The following is a 25,718-nucleotide window of genomic DNA, read 5'->3' as shown; positions in this document are numbered from 1 at the left end:
TGTTACCTACCCTTACCACCTGGGGGGCGGCCCGTCAGGAAGTCCGGGATCCAGTTGCAGAGGGAGGTGTTTAGTCCCAGCGCCCTTAGCTTAGTGATGAGCTTTGAGGGCACTATGGTGTTGCACGCTGAGCTGTAGTCAATGAATAGCATTCTCACGTATGTGCTCCTCTTGTCCAGGTGGGAAAGGGCAGTGTGGAGTGCAATAGAGATAGCATAATCTGTGGATCTGTTGGGGCGGTATGCAAATTGGAGTGGGTCTAAGGTTTCTGGGATAATGGTGTTGATGTGAGCCATGACCAGACTTTCAAAGCACTTCGTGGCTACAGACGTGAGTGCTACAGGTCGGTAGTCATTTAGGCAGGTTATCTTAGTGTTCTTGGGCACAGGGACTATGGTGGTCTGCTTGAAACATGTTGGTATTACAGACTCAGTCAGGGACATGTTAAAAATGTCAGTGAAGACACTTGCTAGTTGGTCAGCGCATGCTCGGAGTACGCGTCCTGGTAATCCGTCTGGCCCTGCGGCCTTGTGAATGTTGACCTGCTTAAAAGTCTTGCTCACATCGGCTACGGAGAGCGTGATCATATAGTCATCCAGAACAGCTGATGCTCTCATGCATGCTTCAGTGTTGCTTGCCTCGAAGCGAGCATAGAAGTGATTTAGCTCGTCTGGTATGCTCGTGTCACTGGGCAGCTCGCGGCTGTTCTTCCCTTAGATCGTAGGTAGGTAGTTAGCTGTAGTTAGGTACTGTATTTATTATAGGTTAGTATTGTTGTTATTGTAGGTTTCCGTAGGTAATTGCAGGTTAGTATCGAAGCACGAGGCTAGCTAGCTAGCGGGTAGCTACTGGTTTCGATTAGCAACGCTGGAGAGCTGTTTCCAAATGTTAATGTAGTCCTAGCCAACGTTTAATTTTTGCTGCGTTATGCGTTATGAAAGGAACTAGACACGGACTTGAATTATCTGTTTAGTGTGCTAACACACTCTTGGCAGTTTGTGTAACCAAGTATTGATGCTAAATTGTGTGCTAATGGATGCTAGCTTGCAGGTTAGCTACGGCGTTATAGCTAGGCATCGTGGGTTGTTGTGGGTAGTTACTGTGTCCTGGCAGTGCCGGCTGTAGCACGTAGCGAGCTACCTAGCCGTTTTTTCGAACTGAGTTAGAGTCAACACAATAGCCATTGTGTGCCGGGTGTAGCACCGAAGCTAGCCAGCTAGCCGTTCTTCAAACAAAGTCAACACAGTGGCCATTGCTAGCTGGATTAGCTACTACCAGCTTAACTGTACGGTGGTAGCTAAATACAATATACTTGTCCTAGCTAGCCAATGTCTAATCATTGCTGTGTCATGAAAGGAACTTGACACAGACACGAATGATCTGTTTAGTGTGTTATCACACTATTGGTGGTTTGTTGTGACCAAGTGTTGGTGCTATACGGTGTGTTATTGTTATTGGATGCTAGCTTGCTAGTTAGCTATGGTGTCATAGTTGAATAAAGTGGGTTGAGTCTATTCCTTTAAACATTGAACCGCTGTGGTTCACAACAATTCTGATTTCTAAAGGTGGAAGTTGGGAGAGTTTTTGTTCGGGTGGTTCAGTGAAACAATTTTAGTTTCTGAGGTAGAAGTTTTGGTGAGGGAGGTCCTGCTCTCTCCGCTCCCAGATGCTCAGCTCATTTCACTCCGATCTCCTCTGCATTTTTGTAGCCATTTGCTACAGCCTGTCAACCATGCCTCTGCCTATCCCTGTTCTCTCCTCTCTGCACAGGCTACACAAACGCACCACACCGCGTGGCTGCTGCCTCTCCAACCTGGTGGTCCCTGCACGCACCACCCACGTGGAGTTCCAGGTCTCAGGCAGCCTCTGGAACTGCCGTTCTGCTGCCAACAAAGCTGACTTCATCCCAGCCTATGCCAACCTCCAGTCCCTCGACTTCCTGGCGCTGACGGAAACATGGATCACCACTGAAGACACTGCTACTCCTACTGCTCTCTCCCTCGTCTGACCATGTGTTCTCACATACCCCGAGAGCATCTGGTCAGAGGGGTGGTGGTACAGGAATCCTCATCTCTCCCAAGTGGACATTCTCAATTTTTCCCCTAACCCATCTGTCTATCTCCTCATTTGAATTCCATGCTGTCACAGTCACTAGCCCATTTAAGCTTAATATCCTTGTCATCTATCGCCCTCCAGGTTCCCTTGGAGAGTTCATCAATGAGCTTGACGCCTTGATAAGTTCCTTCCCTGAGGATGGCTCACCCCCTAACAGTTTTGGGGGATTTCAACCTCCCCTATGTCCACATTTGACTCATTTCTCTCTGCCTCCTTCTTTCCACTCCTCTCCTCTTTTGACCTCACCCTCTCACCGTCCCCCCCTACTCACAAGGCAGGCAATACGCTTGACCTCATCTTCACTAGATGCTGCTCCTCTACTAATCTCACTGCAACTCCCCTCCAAGTCTCTGACCACTACTTTGTTTCCCTTTTTCTCTCTCGCTCTCCTCCCACACTACTCACTCTGCCCCTACACAGATGGTAATGCGCCGCCGCAACCTTCGCTCTCTCTCTCCCACTACTCTCTCCTCTTCCATCCTATCATCTCTTCCCTCTGCTCAATCCTTCTCCCTCCAATCTCCTGATTCTGCCTCCTCAACCCTCCTCTCCTCCCTTTCTGCATCCTTTGACTCTCTGTGTCCCCTATCCTCCCGGCCGGCTCGGCCCTCCCCTCCAGCTCCGTGGCTTGATGACTCATTGCGAGCTCACAGAACAGAGCTCCGGGCAGCGGAGCGGGAAATGGAAGAAAACTAAACTCCCTGCCGACCTGGCTTCTTTTCACTCCCTCCTCTCTACATTTTCTTCATCTGTTTCTGCTGCTAAGGCCACTTTCTACCACTCTAAATTCCAAGCATCTGCCTCTAACCCTAGGAAGCTCTTTGCCACATTTTCCTCCCTCCTGAATCCTCCTCCCCCCTCCTCTCTCTCTGTGGATGACTTCGTCAACCACTTTGAAAAGAAGGTTGACGACATCCGATCCTCGTTTGTTAAGCCTAATGACACTGTTGGTCCTGCTCACACTGCCCTACCCTATGCTTTGACTTCTTTCTCCCCTCTCTCTCCAGATAAAATCCTGCGACTTGTGACTGCAGGCCGCCCAACAACCTGCCCGCTTGACCCCATCCCCTCCTCTCTTCTCCAGACCATCTCCGGTGACCTTCTCCCCTACCTCACCTCGCTGATCAACTCATCCTTGACCGCTGGCCATGTCCCTTCCGTCTTCAAGAGAGCGAGAGTTGCTCCCCTTCTCAAAAAACCAACACTCGACCCCACTGATGTCAACAACTACAGACCAGTATCCCTTCTTTCTTTTCTTTCCAAAACTATTGAGCGTGCCGTCTTTAGCCAACTCTCTTGCTATCTCTCTCAGAATGACCTTCTTGATCCAAACCAATCAGGTTTCAGGACTGGTCATTCAACTGAGACTGCTCTTCTCTGTGTCACGGAGACTCTCCGCACTGCTAAAGCTAACTCTCTCTCCTCTGCTCTTGTCCTTCTAGACCTGTCTGCTGCCTTTGATACTGTGAACCATCAGATCCTCCTCTCCACCCTCTCCGAGCTGGGCATCTCCGGCGCGGCTCACTCCTGGATTGCGTCCCTACCTGACCGGTCGCTCCTACCAAGTGGCGTGGCGAGAAGCTGTCTCCGCACCACGCGCTCTCACCACTGGTGTCCCCCAGGGCTCAGTTCTAGGCCCTCTCCTTTTCTCCCTATACACCAAGTCACTTGGCTCTGTCATATCCTCACATGGCCTTTCATATCATTGCTACGCTGACGATACACAACTAATCTTCTCCTTTCCCCCTTCTGATAACCAGGTGGCGAATCGCATCTCTGCATGTCTGGCAGACATATCAGTATGGATGACGGATCACCACCTCAAGCTGAACCCCTGGCAAGACGGAGCTGCTCTTCCTCCCGGGGAAGGACTGCCCGTTCCATGATCTCGCCATCACGGTTGACAACTCCGCTGTGTCCTCCTCCCAGAGTGCGAAGAGCCTAGGCGTGACCCTGGACAACACCCTGTCGTTCTCCGCCAACATCAAGGCGGTGACCCGCTCCTGCAGGTTCATGCTCTACAACATTCGGAGAGTACGACCCTGCCTTACACAAGAAGCGGCACAGGTCCTAATCCAGGCACTTGTCATCTCCCGTCTGGACTACTGCAACTCGCTGTTGGCTGGCCTCCCTGCCTGTGCCATTAAACCCCTACAACTCATCCAGAATGCCGCAGCCCGTCTGGTGTTCAACCTTCCCAAGTTCTCTCACGTCACCCCCTCCTCCGCACACTCCACTGGCTTCCAGTTGAAGCTCGCATCCGCTACAAGACCATGGTGCTTGCCTATGGAGCAGTGAGGGGAACGGCACCTCTGTACCTTCAGGCTCTGATCAGTCCCTACACCCAAACGAGGGCATTGCGTTCATCCACCTCTGGCCTGCTGGCTCCCTTCCTCTGCGGAAGCATAGCTCCCGCTCAGCCCAGTCAAAACTGTTCGCTGCTCTGGCACCCCAATGGTGGAACAAGCTCCCTCACGACGCCAGGACAGCGGAGTCACTCACCACCTTCCGGAGACATTTGAAACCCCACCTCTTTAAGGAATACCTGGGATAGGATAAAGTAATCCTTCTAACCCCCCCAAATTGTAAAGTGGTTATCCCACTGGCTATAGGGTGAACGTACCAATTTGTGAGTCGCTCTCGCTAAGAGCGTCTGCTAAATGACGCTAATGTGCCCTTGAGCAAGGCACTTGACCCTAATTGCTCCTGTAAGTCGCTCTGGTTAAGAGCGTCTGCTAAATGACTAAAATGTAAATGTAAAAAATGTAGTCTGTAATAGTTTTCAAGCCCTGCCACATCCGACGAGCGTCGGAGCCGGTGTAGTACGATTCAATCTTAGTCCTGTATTGACTCTTTGCCTGTTTGATGATTCGTCGGAGGGCATAGCGGGATTTCTTATAAGCGTCCGGATTAGAGTCCCGCTCCTTGAATGCGGCAGCTCTACTCTTTAGCTCAATACGGATGTTGCCTGTAATCCATGGCTTCTGGTTGGGGTATGTACGTACGGTCACTGTCGGGACGACGTCATCGATGCACTTATTGATGAAGCCAGTGACTGATGTGGTGTACTCCTCAATGCCATCGGAAGAATCACGGAACATATTCCAGTCTGTGCTAGCAAAACAGTCCTGTAGCTTAGCATCTGTGTCATCTGACCACTTCCTTATTATCCGAGTCACTGGTGCGTCCTGCTTTAGTTTTTGCTTATAAGCAGGAATCAGGAGGATAGAATTATGGTCAGATTTGCCAAATGGAGGGCGAGGGAGAGATTTGTACGCGGCTCTGTGTGTGGAGTAAAGGTGGTCTAGAGTTTTTTTTTCCTCTGGTTGCACATTTAACATGCTGGTAGAATTCGTGCACCAGCTGTTGTTTACAAATATACACAGACCGCAACCCCTTGTCTTACCGGAGTCAGACGTTCTATACTGCCGATGTAGCGAATATCCCGCCAGCTGTATGTTATCCATGTCATCGTTCAGCCACGACTCGGTGAAACACAAGATATTACAGTTTTGAATGTCCCGTTGGTAGGATATCCTTGATCGTAGGTTGTCCATTTTTGTTTTCAAATGATTGTACGTTGGCTAATAGGACTGATGGTAGAGGCAGAGTACTCGCTCGCCGTCAGATCCTTACAAGGCACCCCGACCTACGTCTACGATATCTCTGTATCTTTCTCATGCGAATGATGGGATTTGGGCCTTGTCGGGTGTCTGTAGAAAATCCTTTGCGTCCGACTGATTGAAGAAAAAATCTTCGTCCAATACGAGGTGAGTAATCGCTGTCCTGATATCCAGAAGCTCTTTGGTCATAAGAGACGGTGGCAGAAACATTATGTACAGAATAAATTACATATAATGCGAAAAAACACACAAAATAGCACAATTGGTTAGGGGGCCGTAAAACGGCAGCCATCTCCTCCGGCGCCAAAAGAGTATAAGTGTGTATCATGTCAACTGGTGCTTTAAATGAGCTAGGAAATAAATAATGTATTCCAGATTAACAAAAAATGTCATGCATATTCTGAATTCTGTTTCTTGAAAGGTGTAGGAGAGCTGTCATTACATTTATTGTAAATGTTTACAGTTGAGACATCTCTGCAATGTAGTGATATACAGTCAGTTGTAATGATACTTAAATACTGTTCCTTTGGGGAAAACATGCATCTTGTATTGTAAATTCTTCAACTTGGTGTGATATTGCATTTGTTGTCATGGCTAATCGAATCAGTAAATATTCATTCAACTCCATCTTTCAGTATACAATGTTGGAGTAAACGATCCACTAGATGGAGACATAAGACAAGACATAGAGAACAAAGTCCCTGAAACCAATTTCCATTTTCCCTCCCTTACTACAACCATAAAAACATTTTCCAATGTCATGGATGTGGGTGGATGTGATGTGTGAACCAGTTTCTTAGAACTTGACTTTGCAAAAACGGTAAGACCGATTACTGTCAGACAGAAAGACTGATTACTGTCAGACAGATTATGACCTCGTCCTCTATATAATTGTGTATCAAAGTACTGAACAACATCCATTCAGACAGCTTTTTTATAACACAAAGAAAGTGACTATGGGGATGTTGTTCAAGATAGGAGACCCAAGAGTATTTAGTCTGTACCATTTGATTGAAAGCTACAGGTCTTGTCAGAGTACAGTATAATTCTTCTTCCCAAAAGAAACAGGGTAACCTTTACTGAGGGAAACTATGTGTGCTTCCCAAATTACACCCTATTCTCTTGCTTATATAATGCACTACTTTTGTCCAGAGCCCTATAGGCACTGGTCAAAAGTAGAGCACTACATAGGGAATAGGCTGTCATTTGGGAAGCACTTATGCCCGGGAGATCCTGGTATTATAACAGCTGAGGAGAAAGATTCTTAGCTGTGGTCACATTCATTCTCTAAGCCCTACTGACCCCAGACATGGAATATTTACCACCTTAATACTCTGCCGCAGCTGGTAATCATACATTTTAATTGCAGGTGTCATCTATTTTCATATTTTCCCTGAGTTATGCCCCATTAAAGCAATGTGTAACCCGGGCTAATAACACCCGGTGTCACGTTTGAAATGGAAAATAACAATTTATACTCCCTCTTATTAACCTATCCTGCTTTGGGAGATAATTCAGACTGACATAGTCACCTTAGAGCAGCAGACAGGGATCATCATGGAGGGAGGGAGGGAGGGAGGTAAAATGACTGGTGAAAAACAAATACTAAAGTAAAAGTAATTGAGTTATTTTTTAAATAAAAACATTGACCTTGATAATTAGCTACTTAGGTTACCTGAACGTTGTTACAAATGATAATTTTCATGCATTAAATTCAAAAAGCAAGAGAGGAAATGAATGTACAGTAGGAACTAAGGTCATTTATTTTGAATTGCAATAAGGCACATCTGTACATAAAAAAACCTACTAATTTCTCAAAAATATACTATTAACATTTGAAAATAAATGAAAGATTCAAAGCAATTTTTCACCCATTCAATCCCTCATTCACCGCTCTGTTAGTTGTTACTTGTCCATGAAAAGTTCAGGTAGTACCAATAGAGGTCAGTACTCGGTTTTAAAAGATTGCACCAATTTGGAGATTACTGAACATATCTTGGTGTGAAAATGTATGAGGGAGAAGTTACTGACATTGAAACCGACTGTAGAAAATGAAGTGAACCTTTAGGACTCCACTGTCCCCAAACATACCCTTATAGCTATCTTGTTTTGAAATTGTACATGACTCAGAAGTAAACGTAAATCTAATATCAATTCAATTAAAATATCCTTTGGAAAACCCAAAATTCATTAACATGTACTTATCATTTGGCTATTGACATGACTACAGGCCCATGCTGTTAATGATACAGGATATGGGGGAATGACGAAGAGGTCTTGTTACAGTTTTTTTTTATCGCTTTGGTGCAGTTTTCATAAGTATGTGGTACATTTTCACAACTCTCAGTACAAAACTCAAAACATATAATCAAAAAGGCAGTTGTTTCGAAAACTCTATGCACATTTTCAATTGACTAAGTACAACACACAAAATCATTGTCACTTTTTCACATTTTACATTTACATTTTAGTCATTTAGCAGACGCTCTTATCCAGAGCGACTTACATTATCTTTTTATTTTTCATACTGGCCCCCCGTGGGAATTGAACCCACAACCCTGGCGTTGCAAACGCCATGCTCTACATCCCTGCCGGCCATTCCCTCCCCTACCCTGGACGACGCTGGGCCAATTGTGCGCCGCCCCATGGTTCACCAAACTGAATCAGTGTTTCATAGAGAAATAAGTTTCACATTGCAATACATGTTCATGTAAAGTAATTGCCTTTTACAATGCAAAGCTCACATTACTTTTGATATAATTATTTTATCTTTTGTTAAAAGACATTGTACTATTACTTAATCCGAATGCTCTCAATTGATGATCACTTAAATGTTTGGTAAACCTATAGATTTTATATGGAAAATGGTTTGTCTGCTACAGATTTTGAGAACTACATAATGAAAATGTATGTCTGTAAAGTAGAAACATAAAAAAAGTATGATATATACTTCAATGTACTACTAAGATGATGACTATTATGATTTTACTTCACAGTAAATTAAAAACAAAATCTGATATTGACAAGATCAGATATGTAGTATGTAACACTGCTTTACTAAAATTGCATTGGCCAATACAGTTCCCTTATACCATAGTATATGCCATTTACGTAGCAGACACTTTTATCCAAAGTGACAACAGTCCACACATTTTGGTATGTGACCCTAGTGGGAATCAAATCCACAACTCTGGTGTTGCTAGTGCCATGCTCTTATGAACTGAGCCACATACAGGACCACTACAATGCATACGTACAATATAATACTGTAAAATACAATACAGGTGGAAGATGTATGATTGCCATCCCCATGAACGTACCACTCTTCTTCGGGCCATGGAGGAGGCATGCAATGATTTCAATCCAGACCGATGTCAGGCTTGGATTCGCCATTCCAAAAGGGTTTTCCCAAGGGGAATAAACAATTAGGATATTTACTGCGATTTGGATGAGAACCTATGGCCAAATGCTCAAGACAGGCTTGATTCAAACTAGTGCCTACAAAACATTATGTTTCCTTCATTTCTTTCAATTGATTACATTGTGAAAGATGTCTTCAATGATCACACCGAGAATGATCACACCTAGAAATGATGGACATTTGACCTACTGTCAAAAATTATTGTATAGCCTAATGTGAAAACAGTGTAATGTACTGTAATTTACAGTACGGTAACATACTACATTCAAAGGGCAATTTTGAAACATGTATCTTACAATTTTTGCTATTGGATTAACTGGTTGTTAAAATAAATACATTGAGAAGATATCATTTTGTTGTGTTTTGGTGATTAAACCAATGTACTCATTATATTTCATAGTACATTTATATTTGGATCACAGGTTGTGTGGTGAAAGATGTCTACAAACAAAATGAATACACAATTAAATGTATTGAATGTTAGACTGGCTGCATTACAAGTGTTACCAGTTTGGAGTTTTGTACTAAGAGTTCTGAAAATTCAACACATACGTGTGAAAATAGTATCAAAGCGTTTAAAATACGGTAAACTGTATCTCTCCCCCCTCTGGTCAGACTATGGCACAATCTGAAATGGCACCCTATTCACTACATAGTGCACTACTTTTAAACATGGCCCATAGGGCTCTGGTCAAAAGTAGTGCACTTTATAGGGAATAGGGTGCAATTTCAAACACTGCCCTTTCCCACCTGGACAAGAGGAACACCTACGTGAGAATGCTATTCATTGACTACAGCTCAGCATTCAACACCATAGTGCCCTCTAAGCTCATCACTAAGCTAAGGATCCTGGGACTAAACACCTCCCTCTGCAACTGGATCCTGGACTTCCTGACGGGCCGCCCCCAGGTGGTAAGGGTAGGTAACAACACATCTGCCACACTGATCCTCAACACGGGGGCCCCTCAGGGGTGCGTGCTCAGTCCCCTCCTGTACTCTCTGTTCACCCATTACTGCATGGCCAGGCACGACTCCAACACCATCATTAAGTTTGCCGACGACACAACAGTGGTAGGCCTGATCACCGACAACGATGAGACAGCCTATAGGGAGGAGGTCAGAGATCTGGCCGTGTGGTGCCAGGACAACAACCTCTCCCTCAACGTGACCAAGACAAAGGAGATGATTGTGGACTACAGGAAAAAAAGAGGACTGAGCACGCCCCCATTCTCATCGACGAGGCTGTAGTGGAACAGGTTGAGAGCTTCAAGTTCCTTGGTGTCCACATCACCAACGAACTATCATGGTCCAAACACACCAAGACAGTCGTGAAGAGGGCACGACAAAGCCTATTCCCCCTCAGGAGACTAAAAAGATTTGGCATGGGTCCTCAGATCCTCAAAAAATTATACAGCTGCACCATCGAGAGCATCCTGACTGATTGCATCACCGCCTGGTATGGCAACTGCTTGGCCTCTGACCGCAAGGCACTACAGAGGGTAGTGCGTACGGCCCAGTACATCACTGGGGCAAAGCTTCCCTGCCATCCAGGACCTCTATACCAGGCGGTGTCAGAGGAAGGCCCTCAAAATTGTCAAAGACTCCAGCCACCCTAGTCATAGACTGTTCTCTCTGCTACCGCACGGCAAGCGGTACCGGAGTGCCAAGTCTAGGTCCAAAAGACTTCTCAACAGCTTCTACCCCCAAGCCATAAGACTCCTGAACAGCTAATCATGGCTACCCGGACTATTTGCACTGCCCCCCCACCCCATCCTTTTTACGCTGCTGCTACTCTGTTAAGTATTTATGCATAGTCACTTTAACTCTACCCACATGTACATATTACCTCAACTACCTCAACTAGCCGGTGCCCCCGCACATTTGACTCTGCAACGGTACCCCCCTGTATATATAGCCTCCCTACTGTCACTTTATTTTACTTCTGCTCTTTTTTTCTCAACACTTTTTTTGTTGTTGTTTTATTCTTACTTTTTTTGTTTAAAATAAATGCACTGTTGGTTAAGGGCTGTAAGTAAGCATTTCACTATAATGTCTGCACCTGTTGTATTCGGCGCATGTGACCAATAAAATTTGATTTTATTTTATTTTATTTGTTGGTTGTCAGTGACCCCATCACCCACATTTTATCTGAGCTGGGGACTTTGAGACATAAAGTCATGACTTCATTAGCTGTGCTGCTCACTCCCCATTAAAAAGCACTCTGAGCATGTTTCAAGGGCTCCTGCAGGCTTTAGCACATTAAGAAAGGCCTTTAAAACAAGCTTACAGTACAGTATATGTTGCTAAGGCTTGGGGTACATGCTTAGTAAGGCTGCATATTGATTTTCACCGTGAAATAAACATGTGCACAGTAATATAAAACCACTCATATTTATTGTATGGCATGTGAAAAGCGGACCAAATTTGATTCTGCACATAATACATTCCAATAATTTCAATATAAGAGAAGATTGCAGTTACATTTTGTAATTTTAGATAAACTCTTACATAGGGTGTTGCAGTAGTAGTGTTAGCCTATTTTACAGAACATGACAGTGTGATAGACCTATACACACAGGTAATAAATGCTTTCCCAATGAACTGATACTTGATTTCAGCACTTCAAATATTGATAGGGTAATCCTATCTGCAAATAAACAAAAACCCTGTACAAAACACTTGCCTCCTAAAGGGACAAAAGCAATACTGCCATCATTGAGACACTGAGATCAAATCAAATTGTATTTGTCACATGCTTTGTAAACAACAGGTGTAGACTAACAGTGAAATGCTTACCTATGGGCCCTTCCCAACAATGCAGAAAGAATTTAAAAAATAACACAAGGAATAAATACACAATGGGTAATGATAACTTGGCTATATACAGGGGGTATCAATACCGAGTCGATGTGCAGCGGTATGAGGTAATTGAGGAGGATATTTACATATAGCACAAGAGGTTGGTGGCATTTTAATTGGGGAGAATGGGCTCGTGGTAATGACTGGAGTGGAATCAGTGGAATGGTATCAAATACATCAAACACATGGTTTGCTCCGTTCCATTATTATGAGCCGTTCTCCCCTCAGCAGCCTCCTGTGACACATAGGTAGGGATAAAGTGACTAGGCAACTGGATAGATAATAAACAGTAGCAGCAGTGTGTGATGAGTCAAAAGAGTTAGTGCAAAAAGGGTCAATGCAGATAGTCCGGGTAGCTATTGGTTAACTATTTAACTATCATAGATCATGTTATCCACATTGATCCTGGCTGGTTTCAATACATAGGCAATTCTCCACACATATCAAAATATTATTATGATCAAAATAGTATTTAAATACAGCGATAAGCTCAAGTGTTGCCTCTTTTAAGGTAACCTCATCCCCAAGCTAAATGCACTTGGGGAGGAGATGTCTGCTGCATGAGACTACTTTCAAGGCAAGCTTTTTTCCTAACCTTAGTAAACCCATTCAGCATAAAGCAAAACTCTGATTCAAGTCTCCTTCCTCTGGTGATATGAGAATGTTCACCATGACCATCATCATATGGATCTGCGTTGTAGACCATGAAATCAAGGTCAACCATCACCCTTTAACAGGACAACAGGGTTGAAGAGTGGTCTTTCCCCCTCCACAACTGCAGTTTACCAGAACTAATCTCAAAGTCCTTCTTAGTGCCGTTTAGGGCCTGTAGGCTGCCTGTCCTTACATCATAACAGCATACAATAACTATATTTGTGTGGTCAGCTTCAGAACGGTTGGAGTCTCTATAATCTGACCAGCTCTGAGGAGGCCCTCAAAGCGTTCAGCCAGAATGGCCTCAGGGTGGTAGAGCAAGGCTGGGCAGTTGAGCACCATGTCCCGGAGCTTGGCTTCTGAGCAGCCCAGAGTCTCCTGCGAGTAGGCCAGGTTGAGGCGTATGCTGTCCCGGTTGAGCTCGGTGACAAAGCCCTTGAGCTTGGAGAGTAGGCAGAAGAGTTCAGCGGTGGTGAAGCCCTTGTCTCGAGGAACAGCAGGTTGTCGCTCAGGACCTCTGAGGGCTTGAGGAGCACGAAGGGGTTCTGACTGAGCAGCTTCTGCAGCCAGATCTTCATGTTGGCCGCATCGCCCCTCAGCTCAAGGTAGGCCTGCTGAAGGGTGTGGACCATCTCCTCGTTCTACCCCACAGGGCAGCTGAAACTCTGGGGGGCGCTGGCCATCAGCTTTGTGACGATGAGCTTGTTCAGGTGCAAACTGGAAGTAGTCGATGTTGGCCCTCTGGTTGGCGTTATGGCTGGAGGAGGTGAAGGAGGAGGCAGGGAACTTCTCGATGATGCCCACCAGGTCTCTCTCTCTGGGTCAGATGGATCTCCACAGGTGTCTCTGGGCCTGCTGCTGCTCCGGACTGCAGAGGACCGCCTCGGGGTAGAGCTCAAGGACCCAGGCGATCACGAGCCCCTCTGTCCCCATGTCTCGCAGCAGGCTGGCCATCTCACTCATGTAGGCAGGGCTCTGGTGCAGGACCCAACCCTTGAGCTGGTGGATCATCTAGATGTCTACTGAGAGGTCATAGAGGGCTTCCACAGTCACTTGGTTCTCTGCTGTGCCCCCCGGATGATAAGGGCCTGAGAGGGGGAAGACGTTGAACCCGCTGACAGTGAAGGGACATTGCAACTAATCGCAACATGGGTGCACAGTCACAGACCAATGCAGGTCTGACCTAGGGGTGATATAACAAAGACAGTAATATGAGATGCCCTTTTCAAGATAGCTAGCTTCTTGACTATAAAAAATACACAAAAAAGTGTTGTGAATCAAAACAAAGTGAACATAAAATCAGCACTAAAAAACTTAGTAATAATGAAGAATTTTACAAATATCACATCAGTCATAACAACATTGGTTTGTCAGTGTGTGATAGCAGCTAGCTAGCTAGCAAGCTACCTTGACAGCTATGATAGGCTGCTAAAGCAGGATGAATTGTGATGATACCTGACAATGCTTGGAGGGCAAACTATTGTTTAAATTCACTTGCATGTTCTTTCACATCCCTTATACTTTCCAAATAGAAACAACCAATAAATACATAACGGTATATTAGTTAGCTACCAGTAGTACCTGAGGGTTATTTACGCAATAAAGCCCAAGGAGGTGTGGTATATGGCCAATGTACCACGGCTAAGGGCTGTTCTTAAGCACGACACAATGTGGAGTGCCTGGATACAGCCCTTAGCCGTTGTATATTGGCCATATACAACAAACCCCCGAGGTGCCTTATTGCTATTATAAATTGGTTACCAACCTAATTAGAGCAGGAAATAGTACTTTTTTGTCATACCCATGGTATACGGTCTGCTATACCACGGCTTTCAGCCAATCAGCATTCAGGGCTCGAACCACCCGGTGGAAAACAGGACAGACACTAATCACTGTAATCAGCACAGATCTGAATTGGAGTGGACCGAGAGAGTCAGAGTTTCTCACAGTTGGGGCTTAATCACACCAGTTGATCACCAGCTCCACAAGCTTTTCTAGCCCAGCTCAGGAAATGTCTGCAGATTCCCAATCTAGTGACTGAGATGAAATTGGGGCTCATTATTGTAAGTCTGCATCAACATAAATAAAAGGCACCTGAGGATTTTGGCTTGTATGCAGGCAGCCAGGCAGGTACTATGGAATATAAATTAGATCTATCAAATCAGCAGTACCTATTGTATATTGTATATACAGTGGGGGAAAAAAGTATTTAGTCAGCCACCAATTGTGCAAGTTCTCCCACTTAAAAAGATGAGAGAGGCCTGTAATTTTCATCATAGGTACACGTCAACTATGACAGACAAATTGAGAAGAAAAAAATCCAGAAAATCACATTGTAGGATTTTTTATGAATTTATTTGCAAATTATGGTGGAAAATAAGTATTTGGTCACCTACAAACAAGCAAGATTTCTGGCTCTCACAGACCTGTAACTTCTTCTTTAAGAGGCTCCTCTGTCCTCCACTCATTACCTGTATTAATGGCACCTGTTTGAACTTGTTATCAGTATAAAAGACACCTGTCCACAACCTCAAACAGTCACACTCCAAACTCCACTATGGCCAAGACCAAAGAGCTGTCAAAGGACACCAGAAACAAAATTGTAGACCTGCACCAGGCTGGGAAGACTGAATCTGCAATAGGTAAGCAGCTTGGTTTGAAGAAATCAACTGTGGGAGCAATTATGAGGAAATGGAAGACATACAAGACCACTGATAATCTCCCTTGATCTGGGGCTCCACGTAAGATCTCACCCCGTGGGGTCAAAATGATCACAAGAACGGTGAGCAAAAATCCCAGAACCACATGGGGGGACCTAGTGAATGACCTGCAGAGAGCTGGGACCAAAGTAACAAAGCCTACCATCAGTAACACACTACGCCGCCAGGGACTCAAATCCTGCAGTGCAAGACGTGTCCCCCTGCTTAAGCCAGTACATGTCCAGGCCCGTCTGAAGTTTGCTAGAGTGCATTTGGATGATCCAGAAGAGGATTGGGAGAATGTCATATGGTCAGATGAAACCAAAATATAAAAACTCAACTCGTCGTGTTTGGAGGACAAAGAATGCTGAGTTGCTTCCAAAGAACACCATACCTACTGTGAAGCATGGGGGTGGAAACATCATGCTTTGGGGCTGTTTTTCTGCAAAGGGACCAGGACGACTGATCCGTGTAAAGGAAAGAATGAATGGGGCCATGTATCGTGAGATTTTGAGTGAAAACCTCCTTCCATCAGCAAGGGCATTGAAGATGAAACGTGGCTGGGTCTTTCAGCATGACAATGATCCCAAACACACCGCCCGGGCAACGAAGGAGTGGCTTCGTAAGAAGCATTTCAAGGTCCTGGAGTGGCCTAGCCAGTCTCCAGATCTCAACCCCATAGAAAATCTTTGGAGGGAGTTGAAAGTCTGTGTTGCCCAGCGACAGCCCCAAAACATCACTGCTCTAGAGGTGATCTGCATGGAGGAATGGGCCAAAATACCAGCAACAGTGTGTGAAAACCTTGTGAAGACTTACAGAAAACGTTTGACCTGTGTCATTGCCAACAAAGGGTATATAACAAAGTATTGAGAAACTTTTGTTATTGACCAAATACTTATTTTCCACCATAATTTGCAAATAAATTCATTAAAAGTCCTACAATGTGATTTTCTGGATTTTTTTTCTCATTTTGTCTGTCATAGTTGACGTGTACCTATGATGAAAATTACAGGCCTCTCTCATCTTTTTAAGTGGGAGAACTTGCACAATTGGTGGCTGACTAAATACTTTTATTTCCCCCACTGTAGCTCATGTAATCATGGTTTATGTGGTGAGGTCAGGGATGAAGACTGTGGCTGGACCATTTTTGGGGACCGGCACCCATTGACAACATTGTAAAAATCACTTCAATTAGCTCTTTGATCGCACAACTTTTTTTTTGTATTGTATTACAGATTGATGCTTGGACTTAATGTTATAGGAATTGAAAGCAAACGTCAGTGTTGGCTCAATTTGGGGAGAAATACAATTGAGGGACTAGTGTAATGTTCGCATTTTCAATTAAAGCTTCTTCAAAGGGCTTTGTATCCAACTACAATTAAACTGGATCAGTCTATAAAATGTCCTTGCTTGTATTAAAAACAAAAACATTAATCAATACCATTATGATCAGCCTAAATTTGAATGCTTCTAAATTGCTCGAGAAAATCACATATGCTTCAGTGTCACAACTGAAGAAATTACAAAAATGAGATATGAGAAAATGCCTTGTGTGAAGAAAGTGTAAAAATAGCAAAGTGCACAAGGCGCCCAGTGTGTAATGAAACTGTTACCTAAAATCAACAACTGCACAATGTAGCCACATGTAGCATGTTGTGCAGCAGAATGACCTCTCTGCATGACGTTCTGCCCATCCATAACCTTGCCCTGGGATATACAATAGGCCTCCCCAAGTACTTTGGCTTTGGATTTGCCTTTGGTTCCATTACACCATGCACACTAAATGACTATCATCAAACAACAAAAGTGATCAGCTCGAACTAGATACAGAGCAGGTTACAACACTTTGAACAGTGGGAGGAACATAACCATGCATGTATGCACTTGCATGCATGCACTCAAGCCTGCACTCACGCAAGGAGACACACACATGCCTCTCTTGCAACTGCCCTCAGAGGCCCTTGGCATTGTGATAAACAGCTCCCAATGACTGAGTCAAACCAGTCCAACCACGCATCAACACTGCAAAGTGACAGCAGGGAACATATTTTCTTTCCTCACACTTATTGTCCTCCTCACTCACACTTTTGATGACTTTCCAACTACACCTGACACTTTTCCCATGCTCAGGTCCACCCTAGCAAGATAATGAAAGAAATGTGTGTGTGTGCATGTGCATGCGTGCGTGTTTGTGTGTGTTTGCTTGTTTGTGTGTGTGTGTGTGTGTGTGTGTGTGTGTGTGTGCGCACACGTGCATGTGTGTGTGGGGGGGAGAGGAGGCGGCTGAGATATTAGCTAAGGGGGAGGATCTCAGTGACAACCCAGAACAGGTTACTCTGAGCTGGCATAGTTGGAAAGCACATCCCCAGTGTGTGACAAACACATGGACAAGGAGTACAATACGGCATAGAATGACCAATTTTAGGGAAATAGGATTTCTGCTGTTCTTTCTAGTCGGCACAGCCTACTCTGAGGCGCCAGAGGTACCAGAGCCCATCTTCAGACCAGAGGGAGGTGTCATAGAAATGGGCTACTGCTTTGGAGTCGACTATATCACTGTTTTAAGATCAGCTCCAGAGGGAGAACAGCTGCTTGGTAATTCCTCGGACGAAGCGGCATCCACATCGCCTCCTGCAGACTTCGAGGGCCGCGTCAGACTCACCAGCCAGCTCCAGCTCCTGGGCCTCCAGATCAGACAGCTCAGACAGTCCGACTCAGGCATGTACAGGAGGGAATGCTGGAAGGACAAGGCACTGGTCAACAAGCATGAACACGAGCTGTCTGTGTGCAACGAGGAAATCAGCTCTGTGGAGATCTCTGTGCTGCCTGACGGAGGGGCTGAACTGAAGTGTAACATCACTGCCACAAGTCTGGAGGGGAAGACCATTCGATGGTACCATGAGGTGTTCCCCAACTATAAGGCTACCTGCTTCCTGGACACCAGTGTGTCTTCGGTACCCCTACAGGAGGAGCTACGGGGGGTCATCGCAGTGAAGAAAGGAGGCATCTCACTCAATGTTTCTGGTAGCGTGCTGAAGGGCAGCAATCACTTCTACTGCCTGGTCATGGATGGACAGAGATGCCTCAGCTTCCAGAACATCTACAACCCCAACAATGATGAGATCGACCACAAGACTGTCTTCACGTCTGTGGGAGAGAAAGTGGTTCTCACCTGTCCTTCTGAGGAGAAGAGCCATGATCAGAGATGGGAGGCACCAATGGGCAATGTTAACTCAAAGTCAGTAAAGTCGGACATCTTGGTCAGTGATGATGATGAGGATGATGAGAACTTGTCATTGATCGTTCATGTACTTTCTGCCAACTACTCTGGGGAATACAAATGTTTCTCTGCCTCACTACTTCTTGCTGAGTACGCCTTGGTTCTTTGCCCCAGTGGAGAGCCCACTGAGAGACAGTTTTCGGATGGAGAGGATGTTGTTCTAGAATGTGCCCAAGGCAAAGAGGAGTCTCACAGGGGTGCAATGGTGGAGTGGTATCGCAGAAAACCTCTGGAAGAAGAACACCTGATTCTGCACTCTGATAAAACTATCATCATTCCTGCGGACCTGAGGGGCCGAGTTGTTTTCTCTGAGCAGGATTCCTCTCTCCAACTGTCTGACCTTATCGAGGGGGACAGGGGGGAGTACTGGTGCGTGGTTCTGGGGAGCCCAGACTATATTGATGATGATGACGACGACACAGGCAGTGATGATGATGATGATGATGATGAATACCCTAAGGGCAATGATGACGACGACGGCAACAAGGAAAGCATCTGGCAAGACTACAAGGACTACATGGAGACATGCATTTTTAAACAGGTGACCTCTCTGACTCCAAAAGACAAACCAGAGGACAAAGACAGAGGCATAAACACTGACTTTACCCCACCAAAGAAAAGGGACTCAGACACTGACACACCTGTGGAACAAGAGGCAGACAACACCATTGTTATTGCTGTGTGTGGAGTGCTGACTGGGCTTCTAATTGTGGCGGTGATAGCAGCTGTGGTGGTTGTACGTCGGAGAAGAGCCACCAATACAGAGAGAGGTGCAGCCATGGAGTCTGGACTGAAAACAATGGGCACTGGGCTGAGTGAAGAAGAGAAACTGGACCCAAATGGACAAGGTCCGTAACAGTCCGTCTCATCATTCCTCTATTCTGAACCACTGGAGAATGCCTCATGTACTCAGGCTTTGTCCTGGGGATCAACTGTATAAAGCAGTGCCTTAATGCTTAGTTAAAAACGGATTTGACTGACAGGTGGATCAATGGTTGATCCTGTGTTATGAATCTGTTTTCATTGAAAAACGTAATAATTAAAAGAGTTTTGTCAGGAACATATGACCTGAAAGTATGTGGGTTCAAAAGGACACTGTTTCCCACTAATCTGTAACTCGCTGTCTTTCTGCTTATTTCCAAATCATAAATGTGTTTTATGGAATGAAGTGTTTTACTCTAACAAGTGATTTATGGTAGGAGAGTTACACACACTCCACAAAAAAATCTCTGTTTTGCAAAGTATTTTAATGAGAGACAACATGGCAATAACTGTAAATATTAGAAACAGGGGCAGGAAAAAAATATATTTGGCAGAGATACATAATTGAAATGAGGCGTGACTGTAATATGAAAACACTCTGGGCCATTTATGACATGAAATGATGACTAAACCAGTCGGGTTGCTCTCCTGTCAAGTACAGTTGGCATCGATATGCGAAAAATAAACAGACCTTGAAAAACTTTCCTGGTGCTTGAGAAGTCTTTTTCTTCCCTACCATACAGTCCTTTAGGTTCAATTAGCCATTAAGTGTTAAGATAGTGGTATGCATGAACACAATGGTGGTTGATAAGGGATATGTTTTATTTTCCTAAATTAATTTGAAGTCTTTGTTGTTTTTGTATGTTTTAGAAAAGAGGAATTTAAATGGGTGGATGGGTTTAGGTTTCGGTATTGTATCTGATATGAGTATTTGATTTTACAGTGGTTTGATATTGATACACTCATTATCATAATTCAATATTTTCTGATCATTATGTCTACAAGACTATTCATACAAATATGCATAGCATTACTGACTTAAACAACTTTACAGTTTTGCCACATATCTGGAATGAAAAAGAACGTCATCCAGCTCATTCTAAAAGATTTCTACTGAAGTGATACATGTTTCGTTTTTATGAGGTTATATATTTAGTCCTATTTTTTTGCAAGGTGACCCTCAGGTTTCATAAAGGATACTATAATACATTACATTAAAAAAACTACCAGTCATAAATACTCAGGGGACAAGCTGTACAACTCACCTTCACTAGAACAAAGGGCAGTCGCAGTGCATAATCAGGAGTATAATTCACTGCTAGATACACTGGTTGGACTATGACATTAGGACATTCACACTATGAGTTACAAGGTTTCAGAATTATGTTGATAATGGTTTCGAGGGTACGCAAGGGGAATTCTTATTTTTCAGCCAAATATATATATATATATATATATATATATATAGAGAGAGAGAGAGAGAGAGAGAGAGAGAGAGAGAGAGAGAGAGAGAGAGAGAGAGAGAGAGAGAGAGAGAGAGAGAGAGTGAGAGAGAGAGAGAGAGAGAGAGAGAGAGAGAGAGAGAGAGAGAGAGAGAGAGAGATTCTGTATCACTGTACTACTGCATAAAATGTATATGTGGTTGGAGCGGGAAATAAATTGCCATATCTGTGGGTTTATTTGGCAAGCAACACTAAATACAGAGGAAGAAATGTGTAATTTAGTTTTTGTCACTCAATCACACACACGCACACACACATACACACACGGTCAGGCGGATCCATTTACCAGTTTTATCTTTCCCACTCAACCTACAAACCAGAGTGTGTTAGAGTGGTGCTCTCTGAGGCATGCTAACTCCTCTGTCATCTCTGTTGGTCTGCCATCACTGTTGTGTGTTGGTCTCTCAGGGGAAAGGCCGATGTGTGTGTACAAGTGAGTCCATTATTAATTAGGCATGAGAACCAGAAGAAGCTCGTCTCTAACATCTCTGCAGTTATCTATCCACATTCTCCCTGTGACGAGTTGGGTGTATAACGGGCAAGAAACGTTTTATGTGTATATGCAACAATGGGGATCTTAACAGAGGGTGATATTAAAACAACACATGGAACAGAGTAGAGAATGATTAAAAGAGCAATCATTCGCATAACTAAATAATCCACAAACTCGTCAATGAAATGATGCGGGGAAATTAAGCTAGCCCAACTGTTAACCCAAAGCCTCCCTTACTTGGGCCTCTCCAGAAAACATTTGAGAAATCTAATAAAACGATTATCTTCCCTACATGTCTCGCCATCACAATCAACAACAGATACAGACAAGATCCCTCACTGCACCTCCAGCCTGCCTCCCTATGATCATAGGGGATGTAGCATCAGGGTGTCTGTGCTGCTTGGTGTCCCTGGTGAGTCCCTGGCGGCTGACTGGCTGGCTGAGCCTGTGGTGCTGCTAGCTGCGCTCGGTTGGAATTTGCCAGGTCCATTACTCCTGCCTGTGAATGTAATGGCTGCAAGCCCTGTGAGTGTGAAATAGTTGGCGAGAGAGAGGAGAGAAGGGGAGAGGAGAGAGGGTTGGCTGGGCTGTTGGTGTCTGGAGAGCGATGTGTTGTGTTAATGGCCCCAATTATGCACCAGAGGCCAGCGCTGATGGGTCCGGAACATGGGGACAGAGAGGGAGGGAGGGAGGGAGGAAGGGAGGGGAGGAACTTGCCCAAACAATATGAGCCAGACGGGTGAGGACAAGTCACTGGGATCTGAACACACACACGCTAACCATTTCTATTACTGTTCTGGTCTCTCTTGTCAGGTGTCTAGTCTGTCCCTGGGAGAAAGAGATTTATGTTTGTTTTTCAGTGAGAACAAGCCTACCCCATAGCCTCTAAATACAGTATCCTCACAATCACTTTACATTTTAACTCTCAAATGGCTTTACTATAGCTTTGTTGCAAGTCGCGAGTAATAATTTGGTTTATAACCCATGGCCTGATTGTTGTCATTGTCTCGATGTTTATGGGATATGGCTTAGGCTGCCTCTGTGCCTGAAATTTTGCTGCCTCAGTGCCAGAAACTTTCTTGTTTGATTTCATGTGTCATTATGAAACACTTGCACGAGAATCCCCAGCCGAGCGACAAGAGACGCAGGGACCGGTTAGACAGAGAACGTCTTAGTCAGGTAATTGTCTCTTTTGACATGTCAGAAGCACTAGCATCTTCTTTAACTGTGACGATGGGTGCCAAGAGGAAATGTCATTGCCAGCACATTTCTGATCCCACGCATTGACATAAAGCTACCCACATACAGTGGCTTCACTGTAATTGCTATTTTTTACTCTAAACCTGCAGGCTTGCATTTCTGAAGAAAAGGTCTGAGTTTGGCACGCAACAGTATTCAAATCTAGACTTGTTCATTCGCGTGAGCATCTTGTAGTTGAAAGATAAAATCATACAAGTATATGAAGTATCATGCAAACAACCCACATTCCACTATGGTCAATCTATGCCTTGGGTTTTATCCGGGTGAGGAGTAACTAATGTTCCTGAACACAAAGAGAGTCAAAATTGGATAATCTATATTCAAGTGAGCTCCTATTCAAAAAACTATTGTAGTCATGTTTAAATGCATCACACATAGATAAGCACATGCCAGAAGAGAGACATTTAATGCACACAGACATGAATGCACGCACGCACGCACGCACGCACGCACGCACACCATCATCATCACCTAAATTGCACCTGGCCCAGCCAAGCTCAAATGAATAGACTAGACATCCAAAAATTGCAGAGAGCTGGGAGCAAATGCATGCCACTGTGTATCACTCAGATGATTGGCTAATGCAGTCGTCACTTATTATTTGGGATTTTTACAGATAGAAGCCAGTGATGGGATCAGCCCAGGGGTCAGATTTGTTTATGTGTGTGTCCCAAATGGAACCGTATTCCCTACATAATGCACTAGTTTTGACCAGAGTCCTATAGGCCCTGGTCAAAAGTAGTGCACTATAAAGGGAATATGGTGGCATTTGGGACGCAATTCCTCCCCTCCCTCAGTGGACAGTGGAGAGGCCAGGAGGGAGACAATGAGATGGGTGGGGTCAGGGGCTCTGCGGACACCAGAGGACATCACAGGGCCAGATATGAAACAGGCTGTGATTAGGACTCTGATTGGGGTAAGCATTATTCCATAGAGTCATGACCCCCATCTGTGACCTGAAATTTGACATACTGTAACAAATAGTACACAATCTCTACACAAACTTTGAAGACAATCAGAACTTAGATAAAATGCTGAGACTAAGAGACTGGCCAATTAAATGAATGTCACATTGTATAAAGTTGAACTATATTAATAAACAATATATATTTCAAACTATTAAATATATTTGTAAGCTATAAACTATATTTGTTTCTATATTACTACAATAGTACTGCATAATACTGGAAACCAAGCACCAATAACATTGCTCAGGATTTCTAATAAGTTCCTAGAACAGTTTAGAAGCACATTACATTAGAGGGAAAGTCTGCCTGTGTGCCCTTGTGGTTGTTTGCTCAATCAAATGTAGCTTCCTCTGTTGGCATACTGGTAGGTTGAAATGAGAGTTCCTTTCACCTGCTTATTATGTGGCAGCAGAGCCTGCTCTGATGGGTGCTTTTTACTCACAACTCAGACAAAGTATAGAGGGAACTCGGGGAAGTTAACTTTCCTTCACAGATCAAATCCCTCCTCAGAAAATGTCTGAGAGCTGTACTTTTCCCTGTCACATTCTGACTGACAGCTTATCTGATTGACAAAAAACTGTGCAGATAGTTACTGAGCCCAGATCTCATAAGAAAGGTTATCGAGGCTTCAGAGCAATCAATTGGTGATTGGTGGGGAAATTTGAAAGATCCTATGTGTGTGTGCATGTGTGTCGTGAGCTGGCACAAGCAGTATGGGGGTGCAAGCTCGAGAGTGGGCATGAGGCAACAGGGCAACCCAGGGGACTCTTACATCACACACAGAAAAAAATCACTCTTCTCTTATTGATGGTCTGAACCCCTACTATAATGAAAGATTAGTCGTCTAAGAGGTGTGGGCGTTATGCTGTTTAGAGTTGAGGATGGATGGTACAATATAGCAGGTATGCAGGAATGGAGGACCAGAGAGAGATGCAGTTGAGTGCAAGGCTCCCTCTCAGTGTTTTTGGCAGCTCAAACTCCTTTGTGTGTGCTTGCTTGCCTTGTACTGTACAGTATAGCTTTGGCTAGGAATCTGCCTTGGCCTAGCTTTGTGTTTGTGATGTTGTAGCAGGGCCCCAAAGCCCTGTTCTGGGATCACTTTTGTTTTGCTTTGTTTTGCTCTGTTTTCTGGAGACGTTTAAAGGTTGACACAAAGGTCAGAAAAGGGCACACAAACTCTGGTGGTTATAAAGAGCACTGTCAGAGGGACAAACATTTCTAAGATGAAAGGGCAGCTCCAAAAACGAATCCTGTAAATAGGAAATAACCACGGTTAACAAAATCGAGCACCCGGGAGTAATCAGGCTGTCAAAGGTGAGTTCGGACCCCAAAATAACCCCTCGGGCAAGAGGAGTTAGAGGGCCCTTCCTCCCACAAGCACAGAGTCAACTGAGCGAGCCTGCTAGGCTGCTATCAGGGCAACATGGGGTATGATAGCATGCATCCTCCACAGAAAATGAAGAAAAATAGGGGTCATTGTGTCACTGTAATATCGTGGGGAGGCTGTGTGTGTGCTGACATGGACAGAAATGCCTGCCATTGCCGCTCCATTTGAGGGGTAAGTAAGCTAGTGGGTCCAGGATAAATCCCTGTGGAGAGCATGGCAGTGATGTATTGTAAACTGCCTCTGATGATCTGGATGTGCAGAGGCATCCCTCCTGGCTGCATTGATGAAAAAAGATGTTGGAGATATTCTGCACACTGCAGAATAACAGTATACTGTATATATCCACATAAAGCTAAACAAAATAGACACAGGCACTAAATATAGAATAGTTCCAATAGTTATCAATAGCCTATCATGTTGTTTTGCTTACCATATGCACCTGTTTCCACAAATCTAGTATAGATTTACAGTTATTATAAAATGTGTGATGATTCAAAGCCTATTACAAGCATATTATATAAAAACATCGAAAGAAATCAACTTATGAGTCACCCTTGGGCTGAAAATGACACTTGGGAGGCTTGCCTACTGCTTTGCCTACTCACGCGCTCTCTGCTGCTCCATCCCTTAGCGCCTTTCCATAACCCGCTCGCTGCCTGCTCTGACTGTCAGTTCGCATTCTGCTTATCCGGCAC

The 25,718-nt window shown here is 44.5% G+C and overlaps 1 pseudogene; it reads right to left on the bottom strand.

Moving 5' to 3' along the window:
• Window positions 1–12,734: 12,734 nt before the first annotated feature.
• Window positions 12,735–14,477, bottom strand: LOC121577170 (annotated as a pseudogene).
• Window positions 14,478–25,718: the final 11,241 nt, after the last annotated feature.

The sequence above is a fragment of the Coregonus clupeaformis genome, chromosome 11, assembly GCF_020615455.1.
Source record: "Coregonus clupeaformis isolate EN_2021a chromosome 11, ASM2061545v1, whole genome shotgun sequence".
Taxonomy (NCBI): domain Eukaryota; kingdom Metazoa; phylum Chordata; class Actinopteri; order Salmoniformes; family Salmonidae; genus Coregonus; species Coregonus clupeaformis.
The sequence above is the reverse complement of the archived record's forward strand: the minus strand, read 5'-3'. Positions and strand labels throughout refer to the sequence as shown.